Source organism: Tetrao urogallus, assembly GCF_951394365.1.
Source record: "Tetrao urogallus genome assembly, chromosome: 2".
NCBI lineage: Eukaryota > Metazoa > Chordata > Aves > Galliformes > Phasianidae > Tetrao > Tetrao urogallus.
Window position 1 is genome coordinate 96,929,652 of NC_136814.1, and position 9,803 is coordinate 96,939,454.

Below are 9,803 nucleotides of genomic sequence, written 5' to 3' on the forward strand. Positions count from 1 at the left end.
TTCTATCTTTGCTATCGCCCTCCTTCCCTTCCCCATTACCCTAATCATAATAGAGTCCATCCTCCCCTTCCCCATTTCCCTCATTAAGATTTGTAATAAACTGGTTGGACCAACATTTGAACCGTTGTTTCTCAATCTCACAGGTATATAGATAATAAAAGAACCTCCTCTCCCTCCTATAAATTGGAGCGAGACACCAGGGTGAGAGCTTTTAGGTTACAATTAGGGACCAGAGCATTGCATGGCATCTGGTGACTGAACTATACTACAGGCATCTGAGCCTATTGATGAGTTCTTCTTGCTTCAGCTGCAAGAGCAGCAAGAATGCCTACAGGCTCTCATCCAGATGGGGGCTTTCAGCCACCCAAATATCTAGTGGGAAAACAACACGGTGAGCTGCAAGTAGTTCAGGAGACTCCTGGAGTCCGTTGAAGATAATGTCCTGATCCAAGAATAGACCAGACAGAAGTGAAGCATTACCGATCTGGTGCTCACCGGGGAAGTCCCAGGGAGCTACAGGCCAGAAATACTTACATCTTTGGGCCCCTCACTGCAAGAAAGATATTGAGGCCCTGGAGCATGTTCAAAGAAGGGCAACGAAGCTGGTGAGGGGTCTGGAGCACAGGCCATATGAGGAGAGGCTGAAGGAGCTGGGAATGTTCAGCCTGGAGAAGAGGAGGCTCAGGGGAGACCTGATTGCTCTCTATAACTTCCTGAAGGGAGGTTGTAGTGAGCTGGGGGTCGGCCTCTTCTCTCGTGTCATTAGTGATAGGACCAGGGGGAATGGTTTCAAGCTACGCCAGGGGAAATTCAGGCTGGACATGAGGAAGTATTACTTTTCAGAAAGGGTGGTCAGGCACTGGAATGGACTGCCCAGGGAGGTGGTGGAATCACCGACCCTGGGGGTGTTCAAGGAAAGACTGGATGTTGCGTTGAGGGACATGGTTTAGTAGGAGCTATTGGGAATAGGTGAACGGTTGGACTGGGTGATCTTTTAGGTCTTTTCCAACCTTAGTGATTCTATGATTCTATGATTCTATGTGCCTGTGAAGATCATGGAACAGATCTTCCTGGAAGATATGTGAAGGAATGTATGAGACAGGGGGGGGATCTGAGACATACAGCACACCTTCATGAAGAGCAGATGATGCCTGACCAATCTGGTGGCTTTCTACAACGGAATGACGTCATCAGTGGATAAAGGAAGGGCAATTAATATCATCTATCTGGACTTGGGCAAGGCTTTTGAAATGATCCTGCACCACATCCCTAACTCTATATTGAAGAGATATCGATTTGAAGGCTTGAATATTCAGTGAATAAAGAGTCGGTTGGATGGTCAGAGCCAGAGGGTTTAAACATATCAGTAGCTCTACATTCACGTGGAAGCCAGTCACAGGTGTTGTCCCCCAGGTCCATCTTAGGACTGGTGCTCTTCAACATCTTTAGTATCAACACTGACAGAGGGATCAAGTATACCCTCAGCAAGTCTGCTGTTGACATCAAGCTGAGTGGTATAATCAACACAGTAGAAGAAAGAGATGCTATTTAGGGGGATCTAGATAAGCTTGAGAAACAGGTCCAAACAAACCTAGTCCAGTTCAATAAGGCCTAAAGCAAGGCGTTGCACTTGAGTTGAAGCAACACAAATATGTGTGCAGACTGGGAGAAGAACTCATTGAGAGCAGTCCTGCAGAGAATTTCTTGGGGGTCCTGGTGGATGAAAAGCTGAGCATGAGCCAGCAGTGTTCATTTGAAGCTTAAAAGACTAACCATATCCCAGAATGCACTGAAAGAAGTGTGGCCAGCAGGGAGAGGGAGGTGATTGTTCCACTCTGTCCTTGTGAGGCACCATTTGGAATACTGCATCGAGGCCTGGGGCCACAGAGCAGAAGAGAGATGCAATGCTGCTGTAGCTGGTTCAGAGGAAGGCTATGAAAATGAACAAAGGGCTAAACATATCTCTTATGAAGAAAGGATGAGAAAGCTAGGCTTGTATATCATGAAGAGAAGCCTCCAAGGAGACCTCACTGTGGCCCTCCAGTGCTTAAAGGGAGCTTATTGGAAAGAAGGAGACTCACTTTTTACTTGGTTTGATAGCAATAGGACAAGGGGGAGTGATTTTCAACAAGAAGGGAAGATTTAGGTTAGATGTTAGGAGAAAAATCTTCACTCAGATAGTGGTGAGTCACTGGAATAAGCTGCCCAGAGAAGCTGTAGACACCCCATCCTTGGAGGGTATTTAAGGCCAAATTGGGTGAGGCCTTGGGTAGCCTTATCTAGTGGGTGGCAAGGCTGCCCATAGAAGTTGGGTTGGAACTAGATGATTTTAATGGTTGCTTTCAACTTAAGCCTTTCAATATTTTTTTATCCTATTTTAGAATGATGGATCTACCATCCATTGCTTTGGAAAGCAATCAATTCAGTAGGTGTATAGCAGCCATGTCAGTGTATTGAGTGTGAATTTTTGGCAAGAGCATGTAATTCTATTATTTCACAGATAAACTAGGACATATCAAAGAAAAATTGAAAGGGAATTTTGCCCTCGTTTGCAACTTATACAGTAGAAATCACCATTTATTTAGTGTCCATTTCTGGTAACTGTACTTCAAAGAAGGATTAGGTATTAAAATTATTCAGAAAATAAATGCAGTGATAAATGAACCAAAATCAAATCCTTATTTATGAGATAGGAATTGTCAAAGGAACAACCAGGATCTGTTGGAATGAAGGCCATATTTTTACTCCTAAAATTGTTGAATTTCAGTATAAAAACAGGCACTTGATTTACCCATGAGTACTGTATATTTTGCCTTGCCTGAATGCCTGGCTGTTGCTCATGCAGTATACCATTGCTTTCTTTTGTTGCTTATCTGTTACTGAAAAGTAAAGTCTTTTCTGAATCAAAAGTCTATTTCAAATTCTGTGATGATAGAATAAGATTATTTGCCTGGGACTGGACTCGATGTTTTCTAGAGGTCCCTTCCATCCCCTACAATTCTGTGATTCTGTGGTTATAACAAAATACTATGCTTGGTTTTCAGACAGATAAATTCACATATAAGTAGATCAGATGGTTCTACTGAATGTTCCAGCTAATGTAAATGCTAAAAATGCTCTAAAAATATGACACAGATTTTATGCTGACATATTAAAATGTGTTTCATATCAAACTTGCAAGGGAATATTTGCTGGAAGTTAAGCCGACTCACAAGATATAAATTTATTAAAAGGTCTTGAAAAGACGGGCTACCTTTCTTTAATACTGATTTCATTTTTCACTTTGCTTTTGGTAGTTTTCCCCTCCTTCCAATTACATCTCCCCATCTCTCAGCCTGCCACTGCTACTCATTATTTTCATTACATGTTGTCACTCTCTTTCTCCTTTCCAGTTGGTACCTTAATAGCACTGTCATAACCAGGGAATCAAATAAGGAAAGACAAAATATATCTTACTCACATTCTATAGTTTCTGTAGGTGCTTCTAGCTCAGCCTCTTGTGGCTTACAGTTCATCCTGTCCTCTAGCTAATCAAACTTGAGATGATTCGGTACACTATGTCTGAAATTTCTGTGAAAAAGCTTCCTGAAAGTAACGTGATAATATGGTTATGTAGAAGCTTTGTAGATGAACCCATGAAATACTTCCATGCTACAGCAGTATTTCTTTTAAATTCTGTTATATTATGTATTGCTCATTCACAATATTGAAGAGCTGCATATCATGCAAGTGAGAAATGAATACTTGTTGAAGTTTTTTGAATATTAAATGGGGTAAGAATGAGAGAATGGAACAATACCAAAATGCTTAATAATTAGTCCTAGACTCATAGAATACTAGAATCACAGAATATCCCAAGTTCGGGCGGAATCACAAGTATCATGAAGCCCAGCTCCTGGCTCCTTGCAGGACTCTTAGTGTCTTCCTAATGCACTTCAAACTTTGGTACTTGGGGCCTTGCCCACTGCCTACCGAAACCTAATTTTTAACGGAGAATGCTGTATCAAATATATTACTATAAAATATTTTTCTGGCCTGCCATTATTTTCTTAAGCAAGTTTTGTGAAACAAATATTTCACTCAACCCATTAAAAAGGCTTCAAACAACCTTATTGCATACTGATAACATTATAACATAAATAGTGATGAGTATTGCTGTCTTTAGGTCATTGGCGAAGAATTGCTACTGTTTTCAAAAAAGTGATTATGAATTTTGATTTGTTCCTTAATAAATAAATAAAACTAATGTATTCAACGAATGCATCTTTTAAAACCTTTAAATAATGTGCTCCAATTCTTTCAAGTCAATAAAATCACAGCCGATGGATTTGGAGAAATTATTAGCAAAATATCTGCAAAAATTAATGGATGATATTAAAGCATTTGAAGGTAAAAGCAGTTAACAGTTTGTTTAAGTTCATCTACTGCATTCAATTTTGTTGTGAAAATGGGTGCAATGTGAAATAAAATTTTTAATTTCTCTATTTGAGCTCTTCATGAATAAGCGTACTTAATAAGTTATGATTCAGTGAAATATATAGAAAATATTTTTTTAAAGGGGACTGGATTCCTTTTCCATATATACAGTCATTTATTCAGACTTTTAATCAGACTATAAAGACAGTGTACTAGAGGGTTAATTTAGTTTCTTTATCTCCTAAATATTGCAGAGCAGAGCACTTTTCTGTCAACACCAAGACTGATTACTATGCCTGGATAGAAGTTCCTTATGGAAGATCAGGCATACTGGTATAAATAAACACTCAGCCTCCAGAAGAAAATTATACTGCATCACGCAGATAGCACTGGCAATTATTCAGAATGCCATTACCTGTTGAGGAACCAAATAAGGAGTCCTAAAATAAAATATATGCATAAGGTAATTTGCACTAGTTACAGACTATTTACCCTGGGAACACTTTGTTCAGCTGTAATTATAATCTGGAATACTTTTTAAAGTTATGTCTTAGTCAAAAACAAAATGAAGCAAATTCTAGGGCTATCATTCATTAGTTGGAAAAATAAAGAATTTAGAATTATCATGTCTTAGATTAGCAACACATAAATACTAATTTGAAACCTTGGTATAAATTATCATTTTAAAAAGTGTTGCCCTGCACTCAGAGTGATCAGGATTTATTTCTGAAGTGGGTTATTCTCCTGTTGACACAGCAGCAACATATAGACTGAGTGCTTTTCAAGTACTTTTCATTTTACTTAGGATGCGCTTACCACTGCTGTTACTACTTCTAACAAAAACAGGTTGGAAACATGTAGATGCATTCAAAGGATGTAGCAAAGCACAAATGGATTTAAACACTCCACTTAAGTATTAACTAGCCTTTTTACTGTTTCTCTTAGTATCAGTTTGAACTGCATCATCTTAAAGAATTATTTAATTTCTATCCTGTCCAAAGGGACTGCAGCCCATGGAAAGCCTCTGCAATACCAGCCTGGGCCAAAGCTGCAGCCCATGGAGAGCAGCCCACAGTGAAGCAGGAGGGCTGGGGGAGCTGCTACCTCTGAGGCCCCATGCCAGAGCAATCTCTGAAGGGTGGGTCCTGCAGTACGAAGTAGTGTTGGAGCAGTGCTTGAAGAGCTACAGCCTGTGGGAAACTCGTGTGGGATCAGCTCAGGAAGGACAGGAGGTGTGGATGGAGGACCCACGTGCAGCAGGGGCAGAGAGTGACCATGGAGGAGTGGCAGAGAAAAAGTGTCATGGACGGAGCACAGCCCCCATTCTGTTTCCTAGAACCACCTGAGAGGGAGAAAGGAAGAGGAAGGTAGATGGTGGGAAGGAGATTATAATATGCTTTTAATTCTCTCTGCTCTCATCTGTTAGCAGTTGGCAATAAATTATATTAATCACCCTACACTGGGTATATTTTCCCGTGACAGTAATTTATGAGTTATCTCCCTGTCCTTGTCTCCACCCATGAGCCCTTTTCCATTCTATTTTCTCCCCCTCTTCCTTCGAGAAGAAGAGAGAGAGGGTGATTGTTGCAGAGTTTAGCTCTGCATCCTGGTAGCCACCACACCGGTTCATTCAGTAGAAATTAATTCTGTATGCAAAACAAGCACATTTATTCTTGTATTAATTCTGTAAGGGGAAAAAAAAAAAAAGAAAAGAAAGACAGCTCCACTTTATGCCTTCAAGCTCTATGTTAGTTATTATCAAAATTCTTCATTCTGTTGTCTGAAACAGAATATCATTCTGGTCTATGTGAAAATATATTTTTAATGTCCTGAGTAACTGAAATTACTCCATCATTTAGTGGAATTTAATAGTCTACCCTACTGCATGTATCTCCTCAACTGTGTATATTTATTCACTTTAAGACTATTGAAAATCCCATTTTACTTCTGAGACAAAACTTGCAGGAAAGGGAACAAGAATTTGTTCTTCTTATCTATAGTTTAAAAGGACAGGTAGAATTATCTTAATGAGAAGGATGTCCCTGTTAAATATACCTTAATCTTTACCTTCTGTTTCTGTAAAACATCAGTTCAATTGTGTTTGTAATAATGGTCTCTAACTGCCATCTAAAATGACTTTGAACTGACTTTGAGGGATATTATAACACTAATCCTAAAAATCCTAATTTTTATTATTTTTTTTTATTTATTTTTTTTTTTTAACATCCTTAAAATATTGGGCTTTAAGTTTCAACAACTTTATGGATGTCTTGTTTTCTTTCAAGCGCCCATCAGCAAAATTGATACTCCTGTGACTCCTAAAATATCTTCATAAAATTAGTATGAGATGCCCACAGTATGAATGCATGTGCTTGCATATAGAAATGTTTGTAAGCATGTGTAAGCAACCCATAAATTCATTTATGAAAATGTCACCAAACAAGTGATACATAATTGAAACAGAAGTTCAAATCCAAATGTCCACATCATAAAGCATTGTGGAGATACTAAACAAGTTCCAAATGTTTGCAAAGAGTAAGGAGAGACTGGATCTTAAAATATGTACTAAGTCACAGACCCCAGAAGGCATTATGTCCTTGGTACTTACAGAGAAAGGCAGGCTTGCCATATTTAACTTGCTGTTCCTTACTTTGCAATACTGTAGGAGAGTGACCCTATGAAGAATTAGTTTCATTCGTTACTGTTATTTTTAACATAAGGCACAATAATTGGATCAGGGCACAGTGTAAAACACGTAGTTATTCTTAATATGTCCTATGTCATTAGAAGTAACAAATACCAAAGGAAAAATCTTGATAAGTGTGGCTGCAGGCCTTGGCATAGTCTTAGGTTGGGAGGTTTCACTGTGTCATCAACATCAATGTTGACATCCTGAGAGCTTACCAGGCTATCTCCACCTCCTCAGATGGCAAGGCAGCAGTTTTCTCATGCTTTGCCCACTATTGCCACATCCAATAGTGTCAGACATAACTTGTCTCTTGTGTGCACACCTTGGCAGTGGCTTTTATTGTGTCTAGAACAATTTAGATTTGTATTCAACCAAATAACTTTATTCCTTGAAAAATCTCATTAGAAATGGCATTATTTGTCATACATAATGAATTTTAATTGCACTATTTAAAGTCTCATAGTGCTTACATTAAACTGATTTAAATATAAATGGCAAATCAAAGAGTTTAATAACAAATTTTGCTTACAGATTTTTACGCTAGTATTGCTTTTACTTAATATTGTAAATGCTGTTTTAATCGAAAGTTTGCTGATTAACAAAATTATTATGCAAATAAATTAAGAGTTCCTACACAAATGCAGAAGACATTTAAACAGCATTGTAAACCAGAGACTCAATTTGGAAAACTGTATGCCACTCATAAGTATGAATACAGACCGGAAAACTCAAATGCAGTACAACTCTGATTATGTTTTGATGTGCAAGTAACAATATTTGCATCCTTACCAGAAATCAGAATCTAAAATCAGACTCCAGTGATCAGTTTTAGTGTGGTTCTTCACATTTCCAAAGTTATCCTCATGCATCTCCTCTTTCAAGATCATTTGAAGCCTTATCTACATATTCCAGAAATTTCTTCCCAAATATGCTTTCATTTATCAAAATAAGTTGCTCCTAGTGGGATGGTGTGAGTATATTTCTCTAAGACAAAGACCAATAGTCTAGTGCGCCATATACTCATTTTTTACCTTAGAGAACAAAGTGCTTTTTCTTAGTGGATAATTTTATTTTTCCTACAGATATCCTCTTCCACAATTTTAAGACAAGAAAATGATCTTTCCTAGGAATTTGTCCATTATGAGTGCTAGCAAATCTCTTAACGTGTTGATATGGTCTAGGAGCATGAATTTTATACAGTGTTTCACTTAGAAAAGTAAAATTGGATAATTTTAAGCTTGTCCTAATGTGTATTATATAACCACATAGATATATAAACATAGAAGTGTTTTTAAAATGGATTTACTTAATATCTGAATTATGATTAAGCACTGGCAAGTTAATTGCAGAAATAAATTTATAATATTATGTGTTTGTTTTACCACATCTGTCTGTTGTATCTTACAATGATAACCTTTTCTTGATAAAAGAAGGATAACATTTTAAAAAATCATGGACACCACTAGAAGTAGTGAAAAATATTTTGCCATTCATCTCATTCTTCATCACTTTCAAAATTATGTGTTTCCTACAGAATTTTCTCCTTTTGATACTCAAGGAAATGGCGACTTAATATTCTGAAAATAATAAATTTTAAAAATATACATAGAGCTGAGATTATAAGCCAAATGATTTTAGAATGTTGTTAATGCCTCAAAATTATGTTAATGTGAGAGAAGAGGAAAATTCCACAGTTGTTGAGAAATTTAAACTTTCATGGCCATAGGGATTGTATTCAGTTCACTACGTGCACATTTCCATTCTTAGTACTACTTCTCTTCCCTTAGGTTCATAAATCATGCACACCAGCCTTCTGAACAGCTCCAGACTTATCAACATCTTTCTTGTATTTAGCAAACCAAAATCTGAAACATTTTTCCAGGCACAGTCTAAGAAATACTAGGTAGAGAAGTGAGAGCATTTCCCTTGGTCTCATTGCTCTCCTTGTATCAGTACTGCCAAGGATGCTGTTGGTCTGCTTTGCAACCTATGTCTAATGCTGGCTCATGTTCAGCTTGTGTCTACAGGATCCTAGGGTGTGTTTGGTGGAGTTGTTTCCCAGTCAGGCAGCATCAAACATTTGTCACTGCAGAGAGTTCATTCATCCCAGGTGGTGGAAGCTTCATTTGCCCTGAGTTACACAAACTTCCTCATTATCCCCCTACCATTTCAGAGAATTATAAGCATAGATAAAGTAGCTGTAAAAATATTGCACTTGCTTAAGAAAGGGAGGAATAGAATTTCTATAGGTAATTCTGTAGAGGATTAAAATCTAAAGAACTGTGATATTTTCATTATGGGTAGTTTTTTGCACATCAAGAACCACAAATGTTTTCTGCTCAAAAACCTGTCTTCTCTAATAATGATGGACAAGAGATAAAATAAGTGTTGCAGAAATGTTCAACTTCAGGTACAGTTACATTACTAATAGTAATCTCAATCATCAGTGAGGATGAGTTATTACATCACTGATAAGCCCATCACTAAATATACTAGTCATAACACATGCGATACCATGCAATACCACAACCTAACAAGGCTTTAAAGGTAGTTTTCATAACTTGTAGAAAATGAAATGAATAGCCCATCTAAAAGGAAAAGATAATCATACAATATGATTAATGATAAATATTACAGGAAGCAAATTAGGTCCCTGAAATGAAAAATACAAAAAAAAATTTGAATATTCAATTGAATT